Source organism: Felis catus, chromosome B3 (genome assembly GCF_018350175.1).
Source record: "Felis catus isolate Fca126 chromosome B3, F.catus_Fca126_mat1.0, whole genome shotgun sequence".
Lineage (NCBI taxonomy): Eukaryota > Metazoa > Chordata > Mammalia > Carnivora > Felidae > Felis > Felis catus.
The window spans coordinates 41786656-41809680 of NC_058373.1; the positions used below are offsets into that span (position 1 = coordinate 41786656).

Genomic DNA, 23025 nt, shown 5'->3' on the forward strand with positions numbered 1-23025 from the left:
CCCAACTCTCTCTCTTGCCATGTCCTTTCTTTATGCCTCATTTCAGCTCCTTCCATTTACTTGAGTCCTTTTTAAAATCTACTTTTGGAGGTCCAGCGTTACACCACATCAAGCGTTAAGTTATATGCAGGCCCATATTAAAAACAATTTTTCTTTTTGCTGCAAACATTTAAACGTTTCTTTGCACTTGAAATAATTTACAATTAGCTATCATTTCTGACATCTGTAGATGATCAGAGATTACTGTGAAATAAGAAATCTAACATCAAATTGCTACAAAAAGGGGCGCCTCGGTGGCTCAGTCGGTTAAGCCACCGACTTGGGCTCAAGTCATGATCTCGCCCTCTGTGAGTTCCAGTCCCACATGGGACTCTGTGCTGACAGCTCAGAGCCTGGAGCCTGCTTGGGATTCTGTGTCCCGCTCTCTCTCTGCCCCTCCCCTGCTCACACTCTCTCTGTCTCTGTCTCTCTCCCTCTCAAAAATAAATAAACATTAAAACATTTTTTAATTGCTGCATGTAAAAGGTGTATAATTATTGCTGAACAAGTAATGGCAATGTTAATTTTTAAAGATAATTAAACACTTATCCATTTCAAGTTTACAATTATGCATATTTAGTTTTCAATATATATATTTATTAGGGAGACACTGGAGCTAAATAATTATAAAGCACTGGGGCTGCTAACAAAGCCACTACCAGCAAGAGATCAGGGTATCCTAGGACTCAGGGGTTTGGCACTGAAACTCACAGAGGTCTCTAGAGCACCACCTGCAGTTAGAATGGACAGGTGCATTCTATCAGATGGTATTGCTGGAAGCCCCACTGCTCCAAGCACATGACAACAAGAGAACAAAAATACAAAGACAAAAATGTAAAAGACACAGCTAGTGGTGGTCACAATGAGCACTCATTTTAGTATTCTTTTAAAATTTGTACATATATTTTATGTACTCTTCTGTACTTCTCCTTGGATCAAAAATGGAATAGAAGCACAGAGCCATGCAGAGAGCAAAAGGCAAGTTCCTGGTGGACTTCCAGCAGTTCAGAAGCAGGTCGAGGCCACCCATAGTATGGCTTCTGTGAAGGTAACAGAGAATAAATGTTCTCCATGAGAGCCAAGTACCTAGGAGGCAACCTAACCAAACAGCTGGCAGAAGTGTTGGCTGCCTCTTGACTATCACCATGGGGCCAGAGCCCAGAACGGCAATATTTTAGCTTGCTCTGGACTGGGAGCCACAGGAATCAGACAGAAGAAAAGTAAACTTTTACTTTAAAAAGTAAAGACAGAAAGAGGAGGGGAAAGATGGGAATAGAGAAAAAGGAAAGGAAGGAAAAGTAAGAAGGAAAGAAAATTTCCATTAAGTATAAACCGGCAAACCAAATTTCCTAAACATATGAAGGAAAATATTTCTAAGAAACACTGGCAATAATCAAAAAGTGAAATACCTCAATCAAATGAAAGCAGTAGGAGAATCTACAGGAAAAGAGAAAAAAGAAGCCATTCCCTGGTTAAAAAAAAAAAAAAAAGGTTGATAGAAAACAAAGTATGTTTTTTTCCCAAAGAATCCTCGAAGAGAGAAATGAATGCCTAATATTCACAAAACAAGTAAGGAATTATGAAAAAACAGGAATAAGTGAAACAACAAAGATATTAAAAAGAATTTGTCAGAAATTGTGGAAATAAAAAATCATGAGAGATTTAAAAAGAGCATCTTTTCTGAAGTTGGAAGTATGAATTTCGTGGGCTGCCTTTACGTGAGGTCGGTTTTTGTTTTCCCTCAATGTTTACTTTTGCAGGCTAACCTTCTCCAGCTGCTGTAATCGTTCTTCATATCTTAAGGTTTCCGGGCCCCAAACCGGTTCTAAGAACTGGCAGACACTGTGCTTCAGGGTCCACGGCAAAGTGAGCCCATCATCTTCCCTCTTCTGGACAGTGGGCATTTTCACCAGTTGAATTGCAAGACTGGTTCATAATGAATATGTGGTCAGCAATCAAGTCTTTTTGTTTTGTTTTGTTTTATTTATATAAACAATATAGTCAAACCTAGCTTCCCTTCTTTAGCATGTACTTGCAAGATTGATTAACCTTTATCTTACCTGTTTTGGTTTAGTATTTCTTTTTGTTGTTGTAATTTTTTAATGTTTATTTATTTTTGTGAGAGAGAGTGCAAGCAGGGGAGGGGCAGAGAGAGAGGGAGACACAGAATCCGAAGCAGGCTCCAGGCTCTGAGCTGTCAGCACAGAACCTGATACAGGGCTCGAACCCATGAACCATGAGATCGTGACCTGAGCTGAAGTTGGATGCTTAACCGACTGAGCCACCCAGGCGCCCCTGGCTTAGTATTTCCATTGGCATTATTTTTAACCTAAATTCTGTCACTGTCTATGTTATAATAACCTTTTGGCTTTCATATCATCTGCAAACAAGATAGGTAAGCCTTCCATCTTGTTCAAATATTGAATATGACTGGACCTCATACAGAACCCGCTAGTCCACCAAGAGAAACTTTTCTCCAGGAGATCAGAGATCTAGTAGCCAGTACTTTTGATGTGGTTGTTTAAACGGCTGGCAGCCCGTCATTGCTATTTGTGACCTGCTAGTGTGTGATGTCCCGAAAGTACTTCTGTTTCCTCTCCTATTTTCCTCTTCAGAATGTTTCCCATTGCACTTTTGATCTAAGGTTCATTGAAGGCTTTCACAGAACCCTACTCTTAATCATCCAACACATATTTATGGGTATCTGCTCTTTACCAGACAAAGTTGGTGCTAAGGTTACAATGGTTACTCAAAACAGACACATACCCAGCCCCCCTAGAGATCACAGGCGGGAGGGTAAGATATTCATGAATCATATAAACACACAAATAAATGTAAAATTCCAACTGTAACAAGAGCTGTGAAGGAGGGGTGCATAGTGTGTTGAGAGGTTATAATGGTGAGATTTGATCTAGTATTGGAAGACTAGGGAAGGTTTTTCTAATGAGGCAACATGAGATCTAAGATCTTAAGGATAAATGGGAATTAACTTGGTGCAAGCATGGACAGAAAGAGGAGGAAGTGTCCCATGTAGAGGGATCAGCAACAGCAAAGACCCTGTGGTAGGAGGGAGGAGGGTTCATTCAAGAAATTAAAAGGGGCCATGGCGGCCATCATGGCAAACAAAGGGGAAAGAAGTGAGAAATGAGGCTGAGCACTGACATTCAAGATCTTATCTCCCCTTTGATTCTTTGGAAGAAAGAATATTCTTCTAGAGCTGCTTCTTGCCACAAGTCCTATTCCACCGTATCTCAGTGCAGTATAAGCTATACTATAATATCTAGTATTATGCAATACTATCTGTTTTCTAGGGAGACTTTCAAAATTACTTCATCACTCATACTCTGTGCTTTGGTGTGTAGATATCAGGGGTCATAACTATTAGTTAATCAGCTTCCTGCCCAACCTTCCAACCACAAGAATTTCAGAGCACTTCCTCTTTCATGCTGCTGTTTCCTTTGTTACACTTGTTGTACCATACTATCTGGTTTTAATGTGTTCTTTCGGTAGTTTGTTCTTTCATCCCTTAAAATTTAGTTGAGGGTATCTTGACTTCGGATGGCAGCTTGGGAGTGTCTATTAGCTGTTTAAAAAAATGCTTGTAACTCATGAGCCAGCAACACCATTTTAGGTTGTACACTCTAGAGCTATGATTTTCAAAGTATGGCACTTGGACCATCATTAGCATGACCCGAGTCATTAGAAACGCATATGTTCAGGTTTCACCCAGATCGACCTACTAAATCAGACACTCCAACAGGGGTGCCCAGCTATCTGTGATTTTAAAAGCCCACCAGCTGATTCTGATACATGCTACAGTTTGAAAACCACTCTAAAGAAATACCTGCACAAGTGTATCTGATAACTTTCGCTGTTCAAACAATGACTTGGCTCACAGTTCTTCAGACTGGCAGGTGGTCTGGACTCAGGTAGGCAGTTTTGATTTCCTCTGGCCTCAGTCGTTGTCAGTTTGTGCTGGGGTAGCTGGGTCTGGTTGGTACAGGATGCCCTCAGAAGACAGCTCAACACTCTTCAGTGTGGTCTCTCTTTCTCCAACCAACAGGTTGGCCTCAGCTTGTTCACGTGGTGGCGGATAAGGACCCAAGAGAGAAAAGGAGAAGGATTCAAGGCCTCATGAGGCCTAGGCTTAGAACTGGCACGTTGTCTTGTCTGCTGCATTCTCTTAGCCAAATAAGCCCAAGGTCATCCTAGATTCAAAGGGAGGAGAAACAGACGTTAACTGCTGATGGGCAGAGCCTCAAAGTCATATTGCAGTGGATTCAGGGAGGGTGAAAAATTACAATGGATACAGAGAAGATGGCCCGTTTTTGCAATCTTTCACACACGCGCATACAGAAACAATGCAAGGGTGTTTACTGTAGCATTTTTAGTAATAGCAAAACATTGGAAACAACCTAAATATCCTTCAGTGAAGGATGGGTAAGTTGTGGCACATACATACCACGTGGATACTCTCTATTCATTGAAAGGAATGGGCTAGGTCTCTCTCTAGGTCACCTATAAGAAATGTAAGACAAACCCCCCTTTTTTAATGAAAAAAGAAAACTGAGAAGCGAGCGAATTGTATATAATAATACCATGTTCACATTTTTAAAACCTACACAAACAATATTACATATTTTTGATGGGCACACATCTATGTTTTTGAAAGTTTTTTAGGTTTAAATAAACATTTTTTTTATAACGTTTATTTATTTTTGAGACAGAGACAGAGCATGAACAGGGGAGGGGCAGAGAGAGAGGGAGACACAGAATCAGAAACAGGCTCCAGGCTCTGAGCCATCAGCCCAGAGCCCGACGCGGGGCTCGAACTCACGGACCGCGAGATCATGACCTGGCTGAGCCACCCAGGCGCCCCGAAAGTTTTTTAGGTTTAAAAGTATATACAATTAACCCTTAAACAACACAGGTTTGAATAGCATGGGTCCACTTATATGTGGATTTGTTTTGATAAATAGAGTTCAATACTGTAAATGCATTTTTCTCTTCCTTATAATTTCCTTTTTTAAATGTTTATTTATTTCTTTTGACAGAGAGAAAGAGAGTGCGTGCACACATATGAGTGGGGGAGGGGCAGACAGAGAGGGAGAGGGAGAATCCCAGGCAGGCTGTGTGTTGTCGGCACAGCTCAAACCCATGACTCGGGGCTCAAATCCATGGACCATGAAATCATGACCTGAGCCGAAATCAAGAGTAAGACGCTTAACTGACTGAGCCATCCAGATGCCCCTTTCTCATGATTTTAACATTTTCTTTTCTCTAGCTTACTTTATTGTGAGAATACAGTATATATAATACTTATATATCTGTATCTGTATATGTCTGTACATATACGTATATATCTGCATACATATATATGTACATATCTAAACATATATATGTATCTGTATGATTCTATTTATATAACATTCTGAAACTGACAAAATTGCAGAAATAAAAAACAGATTAGTTTTGCCAGGGGTTAAGGAGGGGGTTGGGCAATATAAGAGATCCTTGTGGTGAGGATCTATATAGAGATCCTATAAGGGGCAACATAAGAGATCCCTGTGGTGATGGAACTTTTCTCTATCTTGGCTGCATCAACTGTCAGTATCCTGGTTGGGATACTGCCCTATAGTTTTTGCAAGATGTTACCACGGGGAAACTGGGAAAGGGTATGCGAGATCAGTCTCAATTCCTAGAACTGCATGTGAATCTACAGTTATCCCCAAATTTTAAAAAGCTTATTTAAAAATACAAGATGTAGTGTGAACCAGGATGAATATGCCAAAACTGAAATGTAATCATGCATATCCCCTACTCAAATGCTTTAAAGTGCTATTTCTCAACAGGAGAAAGTCCAGACTCCTGTGGTTCGTCACGTGGTAGGATAACCTATTGAGAAACTTTTTTTTTTTTTTTCTTTTCAGAATTGGATTTACCACAAAGGAATGAACGACATTTCCTTCTCTGCCAAGAGGGTAGCCAGGCCTCTGCAACCTGAAGGTCTGGGCTTTCCTTATCCCCCAGGGGGCAGTTAACAACTGTAACTGGTTGTTTGAGAGATCTCAACCCACCAAAGGATAAACAGAGAAGGTTTTGTTTTTTCCCAGCTATCTACTTTGCTTGGCTAAATCTCTTTCCAACTGGGTAGAAAGGAACTTTAGTGACATCCCTGTTTCGTCCCAAACGTTTTCAGTCACATCTAGCTATTAAAGTAGTGTAATTTGAAGGGAACATTCAGTTGCTCTAGGTACTATTTCCTTTGCCAAGTGCAGTTCACCACCCTCTCTCCAGGAGCTGGGCAGGCTGCCTCTTGCACGGAGGCCCCTGGCAGAGGTTGAAGGGGGGCTTTGGCTTGCTTGCTTTCATCGCCCTCTCCCCTCCTTCCAGTCCCTCACGCCTACACTCACCACCAGGAGCAGTTATGGAGTCAGGGGGCTGACGGGAGAATGGTGGTTGGTGTAAGAATGGTGGCCGGTGTGGCCCTGGGTCTGGGCCATGCAGCTGGCGGAGCCTTAGAGAGCCTGCCCCTAGAAGGCACGGTTGCCTGTGTACATTGAGCGGGAACTTCCAAAACCCATGGCTTTGCAGAGCTCAGCGAAGGTCTCCCAGACTAAGTTGGAGGCTGACAAGGTTAAGTGTCCAGAGAAGAATCCCACCTACAATAGCCTCCACAGACCCGGGGACTCCTCGCCCCTGTCAGAGTACCACAGCAACAACAACCATAGACAGGGGTCCAGCAACACAATCCCACAACTTTCTGGGGCTCTTGTTTAATACTAAGGTGGTGTAAGGAGTCCCACCCCCACAAAGAAGATCCATCTAGTGCTTTTTACCAACCTTGATGGGTGGAGCTTTTGCTATGTTTGATTTGATTTATGCAAATGAAAAGATAAGGCATTATTTGTACCCTCAGCCCCATGGACACTGCCATTTTTACTGAGTAAATAAATGTGTGGAATAGTTCATTTCTGTTACAATTTCAGCACTGAATCAGGTGTAGTGGATATGTGTCATTCCGTTGGGCCCCTGCAAAAACACTTTTCCTTTCTTTGAGGGAATTTCCTGTCTTCTGAATTCTGCCTCCTTGGGGAATAAACGACAATCATAGCAAATGCTTACATAGCGCTATTCTGTGCCAGGCACAGGTCTAAGCTCTTGACACATATTTCATTTTAGCAGCGTGCCAACTCTAAAGGCAGCTTGTGTTATTATCCTTGCCATTTCCTCCATGAGGAAATAGAGGTACAGGGAAGTGAAGTAATTGGCCCAAAGCCTCCCAGCCGGTAGGTGGTGGTGTCAGGAATTTACCTTCTCAGTCTTCCTTCACTTGGTGGCAGGTGTGTGAAGTAGGCTCCACCAATCACAGGTGCCCGTTTTTGGAAGCTGGTAATGCCATCAAGGGCGCTTCCCTGGGTGGCAGGGACAGGAGTTCTTGTCCAGCGTCCAGTGCCTGTCTGGGCGGCAGGGCCGCCCCACTGCAGGCCTGGGCAGCGTTCCAGGCTGTGCACTGCTCTCAATTTTCCAGCTTTGGGGAGTGCCCTAATATTAACAACTCCATGCGTGTCTCCTGTACATCTGCCGTCAGGCATAATTAAAAATAGTGCCCTTTCCGTCTCAAATGGGGCGAGAAAATATATGGTCATCCCACCCAATATGTTTAAATAAACTCCTTTTCTACTTGACCTGGCTACAGTGGTCTTTGTAATCTGCAGCAGACAGTATGCTCCCAACTTTCCCACCGCCCTCACCTCCCACTTCTCATCAGGGCTCTTATCTCGAGTTCTCAGAGAACAGGCTGCTGGCTGCCTCCAGGCCTTTGCACAAGCTTTTGTTTCTTCCTGGAAAGTTCTCATCAACATCTGGGGTTTACCCAGCCAACCCCGCCCTGGAGGGTGTGGGACGCTCCCTTCCTGCCTCCATCTTGCCCTACATTCCTCCATTGCGGCACTTAGCCCTGTGGTACAATTTGACCTAACTCTTTGGATTTGTTTTTTTACCCAACTTTTTGGATTTGCCAAAGGTCTGTGAATTCCTTCAGAGCAGAGACTATTTCATCTGGGTTTAGCCCTAGTGCCTGGCACATGGTGAGCTTTCAACAGGTATATATTGAAGACTCTATATGAATGAGTGTAAAATTGTACTTTTTATAGAAAAATAGTTGCAGTCTGCTACTCAAGTTCCATCTCCTAAGGTTTTCACTTGCTGGTTTTGTTTGTTAGCTTGAGCGAATCCTACTGGAGGACTAGAAAATGGAATTCGCCCGGGGAGAAGACCTTACTAGCACTGGGCCATCTCACCCCCTGAGGGAGGAGAGCTCACCATCATCGGACTTTATTATGTGCTGGCTACTTGATATGCATTTGTACATTGAGCAGTAGGTATTATCTCCCTGACAAGTAAGAGAACAGAGGCTAAGAGAGGCTAAGTTGCTCAAAGAAATAAAGTCAAATGGAAGAACTGGAATTAGAATTAGGGTTTGCTCCAGGGTCTGCGCATTTCCTTGCTTTGCTGCCTGGGGATTTGTACAAAGTGATTCAGACAAGGGAGTGTGTATGCATTTGCCATGTAGATTTACAGAGGAGGCAGGGCCACGATAGCTGCCTCCACCCTCCATTCCCTGCCTGCCATTTCTGCATACTGTCTTTTCTGCCTGCTTCTTTGACTCTATCTTCTTTTTTTATTTTATTTTTATTGTTCAGATTTATTTATTTTTGATAGAGAGAGACAGAGCACAAGTGGGGGAGGGGCAGAGAGAGAGGGAGACACAGAATCGGAAGCAGGCTCCAGGCTCCGAGCTGTCACACAGAGCCCGACGCGGGGCTCGAACTCACGGACCGAGAGATCATGACCTGAGCCGAAGTCAGAAGCTTAACTGACTGAGCCACCCAGGCGCCCCTGACTCTATCTTCAAATGGAGACAAAATAGCCGGTGGTATTACTTGAGGATTGTAAAGCTGGAAGACACATCAGACATTATATAGTGTGGTGGTTTTAGTGGGATGGGGCATTTAGGAAGGCATTGAGCTATTTTGTCTTTTTCTTTTTTTGCTTATCATAATTGGGGGAGGGAGGAGGGGGGCCCCTGACATTTAGTGGAAAGGGGCCCAGGATGATTTTGAAAGCCCTTCAATCTGTGGGAGAGTTGTGCTGGCAAAGATTTTCTCCGTGACCAAACTCTGGCCAGACTCCTTTGAGCCCTCCTCTCGACTAGGCCTCAACCTTGGCTATAAAAAAAACCCCATAAACCGACACTAACAGTTTCTAACAGCTCAAGGCCATATCTCTAGGCCGACCCTCCCCTCTAAGGTGCTTGCCCGACAAAAATCAGGGCTGCCAAAAGCATTTACTCTTTGTGTCAGTCAACACCTGAAGATAGGCCATCTGTCTCCCAGTTTCTATGGGTGGGTAGGACCCTAACTTCAATAACTAGCAGGTTATTAACAGGTTAACTAGCAGGTTAATTCAGATGCCTTTTACACAAACAAACTCTCTCAGCTTTTTGTAATTTTTCACTTCCCTGATTCTGTTCATTCTGCCCCCTCCCTGTACCCTCATTTTTCCTTTAAAATACTCCAGCACCTCTGTACAAATCTGAATGGCCCTCTGCTCTTTACTGTCAGTGGTTCCTGAAGAAAATCTGTTTTCACCACTTGAACTAATGCCCTACCGTGTTTATCTTTGACGGTGCACTGTGAATTGTTCAGCCCCAAATACTATTCTTCAAAAAGAGATCCTTGTTTTCAAAAATAAATTTTTTAAAATGTTTTTTTAAAGTTTATTTTTGACACAGAGAGAGAGAGAGAGAGAGAGAGAGAGAGAGAGAGAGAGAGACAGAGCATGAGCAGGGGAGGGGCAGAGAGAGATGGAAACACAGAATCCGAAGTAGGCTCCAGACTCTGAGCTGTCAGCACAGAGCCAGATGTGGGACTCGAACCCAGGAACCATAAGATCATGACCTGAACGGAAGTTGGCTGCTTAAGTGACTGAGCCACCCAGGTGCCCCAGAGATCCTTGTTTTCAAAGCGAGATCTTATAGATGTGTTCACTTAGTGATAATTCATTGAGATGTATACTTATAATTTGCGCATTTTTCTCTCTGTATTACATATATATGTGTGTATTTATGAGAGAGAGAGAGAGAGAGAGAGAGAGAGAGAGAGAGAGAGAGAGAACATGCAATGAGTGGGGGAGGGGCAGAGAGATTGGGAGTAAGAGGATCTGAAGCAGCCCCTGTGCTGGCAGCTGAGAGCCTGACACTGGGCTCAAACTCACAAACTGTGAGATCATGACCTGAGCTGAAGTCGGACGCTTAAGCGACTGAGCCACCCAGGTACCCCTGTATTTTACATTTTCATGTAAAAGTTCATGTATAACAAAATAAGAACTTGAAAAAATGAGGGGTGCCTGGGTGACTCAGTCAGTTAAGCCTCTGACTTTGGCTCAGGTCATGACCTCGTGGTTCATGAGTTCCAGCCCCACGTCGTGCTAACAGCTCAGAGCCTGGAGCCTGCTTCAGATTCTGTGTCTCCCTCTCTCTTCTGGCCTTTCCCTGCTCATGCTCTGTCTCTCTCTCTCAAAAATAAACACTAAAAAAAAATTTAAGAAAAAGGAAAAACTTGAAAAAATGATAATAAAGCATACTTTAAGAAATAATCATCGAAACAGTGTTAAGTGGAAAAAGTAAGACATTCTGCTTTGCAGTAGTAAAAAAACACGTATAAAGACATGAGAATGTAGAGGAGGAGGAATTTGTAGGATTACGTGTGTTTTTTAGAAGTATGTTATTTAATGGTGTACTTAAAACAAACTTTATTGAGATATAATTAAAATATAATAAGCTGTATGTATTTAAAGTGTACAGTTTAAGTGTGAAACCATCAATCACAATCAAGACAATGAACATATCCATCATCCTCTTTTTAAAAATTTTTTATAAATTATTTTAAAGTGTTTATTTATTTTTGAGACAGAGATCGAGTGAGCAGGGAGGGGCAGAGAGAGAAAGGGAGACAGAATCCAAAGCGGGCTCCAGTCTCTGAGCTGTCAGCATAGAGCCTGACGTGGGGCCCAAACCCATGAACTGTGGGATCATGACTTGAGCTGAAGTTGGATGCTCAACTGACTGAGCCACCCAGGCATCCCTCCATCATCTTCTTTACAATCCTTTCCTGCCTTGCTAGTTGTTTCCCTGTCCATTCCCTAAGCAACAGTTTTTTGGCACTGTAGATTAGATTGCATTTTTTAGAATATTATGTATGTGAAAAAATATGGCATGTATATGCTCTTTTTTTGTATATCTTCTTTTACTCAGCATAATATTTTGAAATTAATACATGCTAACTCATGTATTAATAGTTCATTCCCTTTTACTGGTGGGTGGCATTGCATTATATGGATATACCACAATTTGTTTATGTACTATTGGTTGATGGACATTAGAGCTATTTCCAATTTGTGATTACTACCAGTAAAGCTGCAATGAAACTTCATATACAAGTTTTTGTGTGCACATAGGTTTTCATTGTGCATAGACCTAGGACTGGAATTGCTAGGTCATATGATAACTCTATGTTTAATCTTTTGAGAACCTGCCAGATTGTTTTCAAAGCAGCTGCATCATTTTACTTTCCCCCCAGCATTGGATGAGAGTCCCAATTTCTCCATATCCCTGCCAATACTGTCTTTTTGATAACAGCCATCCTTGCAGGTGTGAAGTGCTATCTGATGTGGCTTCGCTTTGCATTTCTCTGAAGGCTAATGATGTTGAGTTTATCTGTCATTTGTCCTTCTTCTTTGGAGAAACGTCTATTTGGATCCTTTTCCCATTTATATAACATTCTTGAAGTGACAAAATTATGGAAATGGATAACAGAGTAGTGGTTACAAGAGGATAGGGACTGGGGCAGGAGGAGGAGAGAAGGGAGTTGGGAGCATTTATAAAAAGCAACCTGAAGCATATTGGTGGTGATGGAACTGTTCTTTATCTTGACTGCGGTGGACACATGAACCTACGTGTGTGATTAAATTACACAGAACTAAATACACAGACATGCACAAATGAGTATGAGTAAAACTGGGAAACCTGATTTGTATTGATGGATTGCAGTTATATCAATGTCCTGGTTGTGATATTAATTCTATGGTTTTGCAAGATGTTGCCATTGGGGGAAATTGGGTAAAGGGCACATGGGATTTCTCTGGATTCTTTATCAGGGCATGTGATCTACACCTATCTCAGAAAATAAAATGTTTAATTTAAAAAATGCAATTAAAAAGAATCCTCATGATTCATTCTTCAATAAAACATAACAATTCTTAATATGTACGCACCTGACAACAGAGAGTCAAACGATGTGAGGCAGAAACTGACAGAACTGCAAGGAGAAATAGATGAATCCACTGTCATAGTTAAAGACTTCAACTCCCCTCCATCAGAAATGGACAGACAGATCCTGCAGGCAGAAAATTGGGGATGACACCGCCGAAGTCAATAACACTATTAATAAATTGGATATAATGGACATCTACAGTTCATTTTATCCAGTAAGAGCAGAATACATATTTTTCTCAGGCCCATATGGAACATTCACCAAGACAGACTCCATTCTTGGCCATAAAACACAAAACACACCTCAACAAGCTTTTCTTTAAAGTTTATTCATTTATTTTGAGAGAGAGAGTGCATGCACAAGCTGGGGAGGGGCAGAGAGAGAGAGAGAGAGAGAGAGAGAGAGAATCCCAAGCAATCTCCATTCTGTCCGTGCAGAGCCCGATGAATTGAGAGATCATGACCTGAGCTGAAATCAAGAGCCAGATGTCTAACCGACTGAGCCACCTAGGTGCCCCTACCTCAACATATTTAAAAGAATAGAAAACATACATCTGCTCTCAGACTCTAATAGAATTAAAATAGAAATTAGTAACAGAACAAAAATTTTAAAAATTAAAAAAAAATTTAAGAAATTAATAATAGAGAATAGCTAGAAAAATCTCAAAATATCTGGAGACTAAACAACACAATTTTCTTTAAGAAATGTTTTTTAAAAATCTTTATTCACTTTTGAGAGACAGAGAGAGACAGAGCATGAGCTGGGGAGGGGCAGAGAGAGAGGGAGACAGAATCTGAAGCAGCTCCAGGCTCTGAACTGTCAGCACAGAGCCTGACATGGGACTCAAACCCACAAACTGTGAGATCATGACCTGAGCCAGAGTCAGATGCTTAACCAACTGAGCCACCCAGGCACCCCTAAATAACACACTTCTAAATAACACATAGATCAATGAAGAACCTCAGGGAAATTAACTAAAAAACTGTTGAACTTGCGGTGACTGGGTGGCTCAGTTGGTTAAGTCAGCGACTGACTCTCGATTTCGGCTCAGGTCATGATCTCATGGTTTATGAGATTGCATGCCCCTGTCGGGCTCTGTGCTGGCAGCATGGAGCATGTTTGGGATTCTCTCTCTCCCTTTCTCTCTGCCCCTCCCTGCTTGTGCTCTGTCTCTCAAAATAAATAAATAAACATTAAAAAATCCCCACAGAAACTATTGAACTAAATGACAATGAAAACATAACTTCTCAAAGTTTGTGGGATGCAGCAAAAGCAGGGCTTAAAGGGAAACTTATACCACTAAATGCATATATTAAATAAGAAAAAGAATCTAAAATCAGTCATGTAAATTTCAATCTTAGGAAATTAGAATAAGAAGAGCAAATTAAATATACAAAGTAAGCAGAAGAAAAGAAATGAAAGAGCAGAAATCAATAAAATTGAAAACAGAAAATCAATAGGGAAAATCAATGAAACCAAAAGCTAGTTCTTTGATTAGAAGATCAATAAAATTGTTGAGTCTCTACCTAGGATAAGAAGAGAAGAGAAGAAAAGAGAAAAGAAGAGAAGAGAGAAGATGCTAATTACTAATATTAGAAATGAAAGAGGAACATCACCACAAATCCTACAGACATTAAAAGAATAATCAAGGAGTACTATGAACATGTCTATGTCTACAAATTTGATAACCTAGATGAAATGGACCAACTGCCTGAAAGACAGTCTGCCAAAATGCACATAGAAGAAATGGACAATCTGAGTAGGCCTCTATATATTAAAGAAACTGAATCAATAATTAATAATTTCCTAAAACAGAAAGCACCAGGCTCAGATGGGTTCACTGGTGGATTCTAATAAATATTTAAGGAAGAAATTAAACCAATTCTCTACAATCTCTTTCAGAGATTGGAAGCAGAGAAGAGGGAATACTTGTAAACTCATTCTATAAGGCCAGCATTACCCTAATACTAAAACCAAAGTTATTACAAGAAAAGAAACTATAGACCAATACCTCTCATGAGCAAAGATACAAAAATCTTCAACAAAATACCAGAAAATTGAGTCCAACAATGTATAAAAAGAATTATATACCATGGCCAAGTGGGATTTATCCCAGGTATGCAAGGATGGTTCAACATTCAAATATCAATTAATGTAATCCATCACATCAACAGGTTAAAGAAGAAAAATCATATGATCATATGGATAGATGCAAAAAAATGTATCTGATAATATCAATTTCCATTCATGAATTAAAAAAAAAACCCTCTCAGTTAAGTAGGACTAGAGAATTTCCTCAACTTGATAAAGAATATCTATAAAAAACCCTACATCTAACATCATAATTGATGGTGAAAAACTTTCCCACTAAGATCAGGAGCAAGGCAAAGATGTCCCCTCTCAGCACAGCTTTTCCACATTATACTGAAGTCCTAACTAATGGAATAAGACAAGAAAGCATATAAAAGGTTTACAGACTGGAAAGGAAGAAATAAAACTTTTGTCTGTTGATGAAATGATCATCTATGTAGAAAATCCATAAGAATTAACCAAAATCTCTTGGAACTAATCAGCCATTATAGCAAGATTTCAGGATACAAGGTTAATATATAAAAGCCAATTTCCTCCCTAATATACTAACAATGAACAGGTGGAATTTGAAATTAAAGACAACACCATTCACATTAGCACCCCCCAAAAAAATACTTAGGTATAATCTGGAAAAATATGTACAAGACCTATATGAGGAAAACTACAAAACTCTGGTGAATAAAATCAAAGTAACTAAATAAGTAGAGAGATATTCCATGTTTGTGGCAAGGAGGACTCAATATTGTCAAGATGTCAACCTGATATATAGGTTATATTCTTTACAACCTGATATATAGGTTAATTGCCATCCCAATTAAAATCCTGGCAATTTATTTTGTGGATACCAATACACTGATTCTAGTTTATATAGACAGGCAAAAGATCCATAATAGCCAACACAATATTGAAGGAGAAGAACAAAGTTGGAGTATTGACATCACTCAATTTCAAGACTTCCTTTAAAGCTTCAGTAATCAAGTACTGGCAAAATAACAGACAAATAGATCACTGGAACAGAATAGAAAGTTCATAAATAGACCCACATAATTATGGTAAACTGGTCCTTGACAAAGGAGCAAAGGCAATACAATGGAGAAAAGATGGCCTTTCAACAAATGATGCTGGAACAACTGGATGTTTACATGCAAAAAAAAAAAAAAAAAAATCTGGATACAGACCTTACACTCTTCCAATAATTAACTTAAAATCATCACAAAAACAAATTAAGAATGCAAAACTATATAACTTCTAGAGAATAATATTGAAGAAAATTTAGATGACTTTTGGTCTGGCCATGACTTCATAAATACAACACTAAAGACATGCATGATTCATGAAAAAAATGGATAAGTTTGACTTCGCTGAAATTAAAAATTTCTGCTCTGCAAAATACACCATCAAGAGAATGAGAAGTCACAAAGGAGGAGAAATATTTGCAAAAGACATATCTGATAAAAGACTGTTATCCAAAAAACAAAACCTACAAACCCCCAAGCCGAAAAAGATTGTTAGCCAAAAATATACAAAAAACTCTTAGAATTCAACAATAAGAAAACAAACAACTGAATTAAAAATGTGCCAAGGATCTCAGCAGACCCCTCACACAGATGACAGATAAGCATATGAAAGAGGGTTCCACATCATATGTCATCAAGAAAATGCAAAGTAAAACAACAGTGAGATACAACTACACACCTATTAGAATGGTCAAGATCTAACTGACAACACCAAATGTTGACAAGGATATGGAGCAACTCTCATTCATTGCTGGTGGGCATGCATAACAGTATAGCTGCTTTGGAAGACAGTTTAACAATGTCTTACAAGACTAAACATATTTTATCATAATCCAGCAGTCTCTCTCCTTGGTGTTTAGCCAAAGGAATTGAAAATTTATGTTCACACAAAAACCTGCACATGGATACTTACAGAAGCTTTATTCATAATGGTCACAACGAGGAAGCAATTAAAATGTTCTTCAGTAGGTGAATGGATAAATAAACTGTAGCACATCCAGACAAGGGACTATTGTTCAGCAGTAAAAGAAAGAAATGAGCTATTAAGCCATGAAAAGATATGGAGGAAACTCACATGCATATTCCTAAGTGAAAGAAGCCAGTTTGAAAAGTCTACGTAAGGTATGAATCCAACTACACGACATTCTGGGAAAGGCAAAACTATAGAGAGTAAAAAGATCAGTGCAGGGATTAGTGGGGAGGGAGGCATACAAAGGTGGAGAACAGAGGATTTCTAGGACAATGAAACTATTCTGTTTGATACTATAAAGTCATTAAAATTTGGTCAAACCTATAGGATGTACAACACCAAGAGTGAATACTAATATAAACTGTGGACCTTGGATGATAATGATGTGTCAAGGTAGGTTCATCATTTGTAACATACATACTGATCTGGTGGAGGATGTTGATAATGGGAGAGGCTATGCATGCGTGGAGGCAGGAGATATATGGGAAATCTCTGGAATATTCTGCTCAATATTGTTGTTATCCTAAATCTGCTAGAAAAATGGTCTCTTTTAGAAAATGTAGGGTGTAAATGAAATGGTGATGAGTTCTGAAGTGGGTTCAAATCCCTGCTCTGGTACTAACTGTATATTAAAAAAAAATCCAAACCTCAGGACCCTCAGAATGTTTTCATGTCTTTTCCTGAATGTGATTATTGCACAACTTCCGATTTCTGTCTCCTGCATGTAGACTTCTCTGGTTAATACCCGAGCTAAATGTTCTGTCTTTTACCTTGACCTTTTGTCTTCCAATCACTGTCCATGTTGTTTATTCTGATTTAGTTTGCAAACCATTGAAGGCATGACTTTGTCTTACATATGTGTCCCTCATATACAAAGCTCAGCATCTGTTTTATGACCTGTTGGGTCTGAATTTGGGTGATGAGTGAATTTCAGTTTTTTCATCTGTAAGGTAGGACTCATCATAATGACACTGAATGTTTGTTGTGAAAATTAAGTGTGCTTGGACCTGTAAAAATGATGAAATATAAACTTTAGTGAGGAGGTCAGCTGATGAAGAGTACAAATTAGAACTGTTTATTCTGCCCCTAATATTTTTTTTTTCAACGTTTATTTATTTTTGGGACAGAGAGAGACAGAGCATGAACGGGGGAGGGGCAGAGAGAGAGGGAGACACAGAATCGGAAACAGGCTCCATGCTCTGAGCCATCAGCCCAGAGCCCGACGCGGGGCTCGAACTCACGGACCACGAGATTGTGACCTGGCTGAAGTCGGAGGCTTAACCGAATGCACCACCCAGGCGCCCCCTAATATTATTTTTAGTGAAAATTAAAACAAACAAACAAACACCCAAGATGTCAACTACTAAAGTCACCAGTTCTTTTCCTGCTGCATGTGAACTAATCTTCCAGTTTATTCTTACATGGTTTGTCTTGCTCTCACATCTCTTTTCCTCCACTTGTCGACTTCATTGTTTGGTCACTGCCTCAGTGATTAAAGACAAAATAGGAATTCAATTCCTATGCCTCTCCTGGATTGGTAATGACAGAAGGTTAACGAACAACCCTGTCGTGAAATGTCATAATGACCTTTTTAAGGAAAGGAATCAAGTCACACGGGAATGCATTCTCACTGGAGTAATGAGAATGTTAAACGCCCGGGAACTGGAACCAAACCCTGCACTGCCACCCATGTCCCCTCTCTACAGAGCAGCAGGGAGTCTAACACTGCGCTCTGTCGTTCTGTTACTGTGGATGACTGTGTTTCCCGACTTAGCGACTCAGCCACGGGGCGGGGGGGGGGGGGGGGGGGGGGGGGGGGGGGGGGGGGAGGGGGGGCGGGGCCTGACAGGCAACCGCACTTGACTGATGGGCGAGTTGTGCGGCAGAAGGGATCTCGTGGAGGGTCTTTCAGGCAGGCGATTTCTCCCATGGCCTTAATAACAACTAGCCTCAGATAGATTAACTCTGGGGAAAGTAGAAAGGATTTTTTTTTTTTTTTAGGTCCAAAAGGCAAAGAATGAGTTAACAGATTGCTGCAGGCATCTATTTTAGTCTCACAGCTCTGAACAATTTCCAGCTGCAGATGTTAAAATATCCAAAATCCATGGAGAACAGAACAGATGACATTATTCATCCCGCCTATGCTGCTCTGGGGGCCTCCTGCAATTCACAGCATTTGATGACTCATGTGAGGAGCAACACTGCCTATGCTCCCAGCCCGCGTACCATTCACTTCAGCTCATAAAACCTTTTATAGACAGTCACTGCAGGGCCACACTTCCAGGCTGGGGATGTACAATGATGAACAAGTTCCAGGGGACCCTCAGGAGCTCACAGCCGAGAAGGCAGGTGGAGGGCCCCTGCACGTGGTTGAGCAGCCTCTGGCCTGCACGAGGGTGCCTGGGGAGGGTGCCTGGGCTGAAATCCAGCCTCTACGCTTATTGCCAAGCCACGTGTCTGGCTCTGGAGGAAGGGGTGCCTTTTTCTAATACACACAAAGGAGCAATGTGTGTTCCCAGGGGCCCTGGATCGAGGTAGAGGCCGAGAACTCACTCCTACAGGAACATAAGTGCTATAATAGATTCAGGTATCGATAACTATGAGAAGGAAGGAGAAACAGGGAAGGAGTCAAGAAGAGTGACAGAGAGGAAGGGACATTTCAGGAGGGCCTTGGAGGAGAACAGGAGGAACAGGAATTCACCCTGTAGAATTGATGAAAGAAAGGCAAACAAGGCAGGGGAAACAGAGTGAGCAAAGGTGCAGGGACTTGACAATATTGAGGCCTGTTTCTGGAACAGAGGGTGGTTCAGCCTGGCTGATGGAGGTGAGGCCAGAAGGTAGGCAGGTCTTCTAAGCCACATTGAAGATGCTGGGCTTCAGCCAGTAGGCTGATGGTTCTCAAACTTTGGTGTGACACATGAAAGGCTTATTACAAGTGTAGTCTCCTTGGCCCAAGTCCCTGAGATGAGTTCTGACTCAGTAGGTCTGGAGTATGGGGGCTCTTAAGAGTGAACACTTGGGGCACCTGGGTGCCTCAGTTGGTCGAGCGTCTGTCTTCAGTTCAGGTCATGATCTCACGGTTCATGAGTTCGAGTTCCGCATCGGGCTCTCTGCTGTCAGTGCGGAACCCACTTTGGATCCTCTGTCCCCTTCTCTCTGCCCCTCCCCTGCTTGTGCTTGCTTTCTCTCTCTCTCTCTCTCTCAAAAATACATAAACATTAAAAAAAAAGAGTGAACACTTAAAATGATTTTCCCATTGGATTTTGATCCAGTGGTCAGAGGAGAAACAGCGGTGAGCTAGAAGGGTGTTCAGAGGAGTTTAGCCAGCAAAGGGTCTGCCAGAGAAAATGACCATCAGCTGCAAAGTTGAGAGTGGGGGCAGGTGGTGAAACCCACTTTGCCAGTACATGCTCTATCTCAGAGGGGCACCTGGGTGGCTCAGTTGGTTGGGCAACCGACTACAACTCAGGTTATGATCTTGCGGTCTGTGACTTCCAGCGCCGCATCGGGCTCTATCCTGAGAGCTCAGAGCTCAGAGCTCAGAGCTCAGAGCCTGGAGCCTGCTTCCGATTCTGTGTCTCCCTCTCTCTGCCCCTTCCGTGCTTGCTTTCTCAAAAATAATAAACAATAAAAAATTAAAAAAAAAAAAAGAAAGAAAGCTATCTCGGAGACCAGCCCTTAATTAATCCACCCTCAAATGCGAAGGACAGATAACAGTTTTAAAATGTGAAGAAAGCAGACAGTAGGGACAGAGGCACGGACTTCAGGCCCAGCTCTACCCACTGTGGGTTGGGTCACTTCAGGCTAATCATTTCCCTTCTGGGTCTCTATCTGTACAGCAGTTGGAACACTGAGGCCCCTCTTGGCTGTATCATCTGGGACTGTGATCCCTCCTAGTGAGAATTCATTGTATAAAAGGATGCTGGAAAAGAAAAAAAAAATCTCTAATAGCGGAAATTAGAATAGGCTCAGAGTTGTTTTGAGGAAGGGAAGTTCTTTCTTTCTGAAACCTTCTCAAGCCTCTCTGTGCGCCTAGCACAGCACTCTGCACCTTGTAGGCACTTAGTACATATTGCTTAATAATGAATAGCATCCAGAGGGTCAGAGTTGGCTCATCAGGACAGGTCACATCTGAAACTCCTCCCCTGTGCTTTATCCGGCCTATATTATCAACGGGCATTTAATGTAGTGACCCTCCTATTATCCAGACATTCATTAATTAGGGTTCTCGATTATCTGGATGTTTTAAAATATCCTCAGGTAATGTTAACAATAAACCTGAGCTATCTATATGTGATTGGGTGGAGGGAAAGAATTAGAAATTTTAAAGGTGATGAAAACTTTCTCTTGAACTTACACAGGCTTTAAATATGCAGACTGTGTCTTTAAAACTTGCCAAATGAAGGTAGGTATGTGGGATATTTGAGAGTATAATAGAAAGGAGAGAAAGCAGCCTTTGGTTTAGGAAATGATGTTCCTTCCTGTCCCAAATCAAAAGACAGGTATAAAGTTCCTTCACTAAAAAAAACAAAAAAAATGTTTATTTATTTATTTTGGGGGGAGAGGGGCAGAGAGATAGGGAGAGAGAATTCCAGCAGGCTCGACACGGTCAGTGCAGAGCCAGTCGTGGGGCTTGAACTCATGAATGGTGAGATCATGAACTGAGCTGAAATTAAGAGTCGAATCCTCAACCGTCTGGGCCACCCAGGCGCCCCTGAAGTTCCTTCATTTATCAGTTTGCAAACTGGAAGAGTCTATGGCTAGAATGTAGTTATGTCTAGAACAAGGCAGTAGGCATGTTACACTCACTTTGGTCAAGAAAACGTGGAAGCTGTGACCAGGAAGGCATGAATTTAGGAGCTGTTCACCAGTTGAGGCAGAAGCTGTTGGTGTCTTGCCCATATTTCCATGTCACCCCTTCCATGCCAGCACCTGCAGCTCCGTGCCCGTGAGGCTTCTCTGGTGCCACACATTCTCAGTCCTGCACATGAATGTGGCACATAGGAGGTGTCAGAGGGTCACTGCCATGCCACCCTCACCCCTGTGAAAAGACAGACTGTTGGGGCCAGGTGTATGCCTTAATTCCCTTGCTCCTTGGATAGAATAATTGTCTTCTAGAGTTCCCTGAGGGTTAAGCTCCAGATGGGCACAGTGGTGACCTGCATGATCACACGTCATTCCTCGCCCTGTCTCCCTTCTCTACTGTGGCTTCTAGAATCATCTCCCAGACAAACCACCTACACTGGAATCCTTGTCACAGGTGCCAGTTCTGGGGGAACCCAACTAAGACATCAGGCCACTGGCTGGAAGTGTGATCACTGAGGCTGTTGATTTGTAGCCCTGGGGCTAACAAAACACAGGGCCACCACATGGCTTACACAGCCCTAGAGAAAGTAGCTGAAGAGTCCCACATAAAAAGAGGTGAGCACAGGGGAAGTGCATGGACAGCAGGGTGGTGGGGAGCAAGAAGGTGGGAGAAAGCAACCTTGATGGGATGTCTACTCTGGCCCTGAGTCTGGGTTCAGCATTAGACATACATTATCTCTATCAATCTGTCCAACAACACTATGAACTAGGAAGCTGTCACCTCCATTTTACAGGTTAGGAAATGATGATCGAAGGAAGTTAAGTAACTTGTTTACAATCACGTGACCATCGAGTGGCGTAGATAAGGGATTTGAACTTCAGCCTCTCTGGTGCCAGTGTCTCTGCTCTATTTCCCAGAGCTCACCGAATAGCCCACACATAACTAGCAACTATCAGTGACCAGTGTGGTCTTTACAAAGAAGAGCCAGCGGTTCCGCAGGTCAGGCCGGGCTCCCCAGTGGAAAGGACCTTAGGGAAGCTGAGATCAGTTGTCTGTGTTTCCCACTCAAGTGTTTACCTCTCTGAAATTCATTCAGAAATGTTCCATGAGAAGCTGTTTGTGTGCCAGGCACCTTGGAAGGACCTAGCTGCAGAGCAGTGAGCAGACTTGCCCCAGCTCTCATGAAACCTAGAGACCCATAGGGAAGATGGATCTTCATCAAATAATCACACTCATCAATGTGTAATTAAAAATGAAGGTAATTGCTCTTAAGGAAAGAAACATGGCTAATGAAAACTTAAAACAAAGAGACTTGTTCTAGATTGGGGTCCTCAAGGGAAACTTTCCCAGGAAGTGCCATTTGAACTTTGCTCATCAGGCGGGTGAGGGGAGGGAAGGAAGATGCTGTGAGGTTAACGTGGCTTCAGGCCGAAGGGGATGGACAGGAGGAAGGTCAGGATGAGGCCGCAGAGGTGGCCAGGGGCCAAGGGAAGGGTTTTGAGTTTCAGCCTAAGGGCAAAAGGTCAGACTTGGGTGCTGAAACCATCGATTTAGTTAGAGCGTGGAGAACAGACTCTGGGTGAGGAGAGGGCAGAATTGGTGCAGACAGAGCAGTTAGGAGGCTCTCAAGGTAACAAAGGCAAACCATGAGTGTGACCTGGCCACCGGGGTGGCAGTGGAGGAGAAAAGTGATTGGTGTGGAAATTTGGAGGTAAAATCCACCAGGGCATGGTGGAAGTTTGAAGATGAGGGCACAGAGGGGAAGAT

At 42.2% G+C, this 23025-nt stretch overlaps 2 long non-coding RNA genes across 4 annotated transcripts; one reads left to right on the top strand and one right to left on the bottom strand.

Moving 5' to 3' along the window:
* Nucleotides 1-448: 448 nt before the first annotated feature.
* LOC109500639 lies at nt 449-22459 on the bottom strand. Of its 2 annotated transcripts, XR_006599153.1 has the most exons (4): nt 21261-22420; nt 12376-12497; nt 3884-4247; nt 449-1079 (listed from the first exon to the last, which is right to left on the bottom strand). It is a non-coding gene; the product is annotated as an uncharacterized LOC109500639 (long non-coding RNA). The 2 variants fall into 2 exon arrangements; XR_002742901.2 differs by lacking the exon at nt 449-1079 and having other exon boundaries at nt 3897-4247; nt 21261-22459.
* Nucleotides 5447-9764, top strand: LOC123385900. 2 transcript variants are annotated; one of them, XR_006599154.1, is made up of 2 exons: nt 5447-8144; nt 8265-9764. It is a non-coding gene; the product is annotated as an uncharacterized LOC123385900 (long non-coding RNA). The 2 variants fall into 2 exon arrangements; XR_006599155.1 differs by having other exon boundaries at nt 5447-6045.
* Nucleotides 22460-23025: the final 566 nt, after the last annotated feature.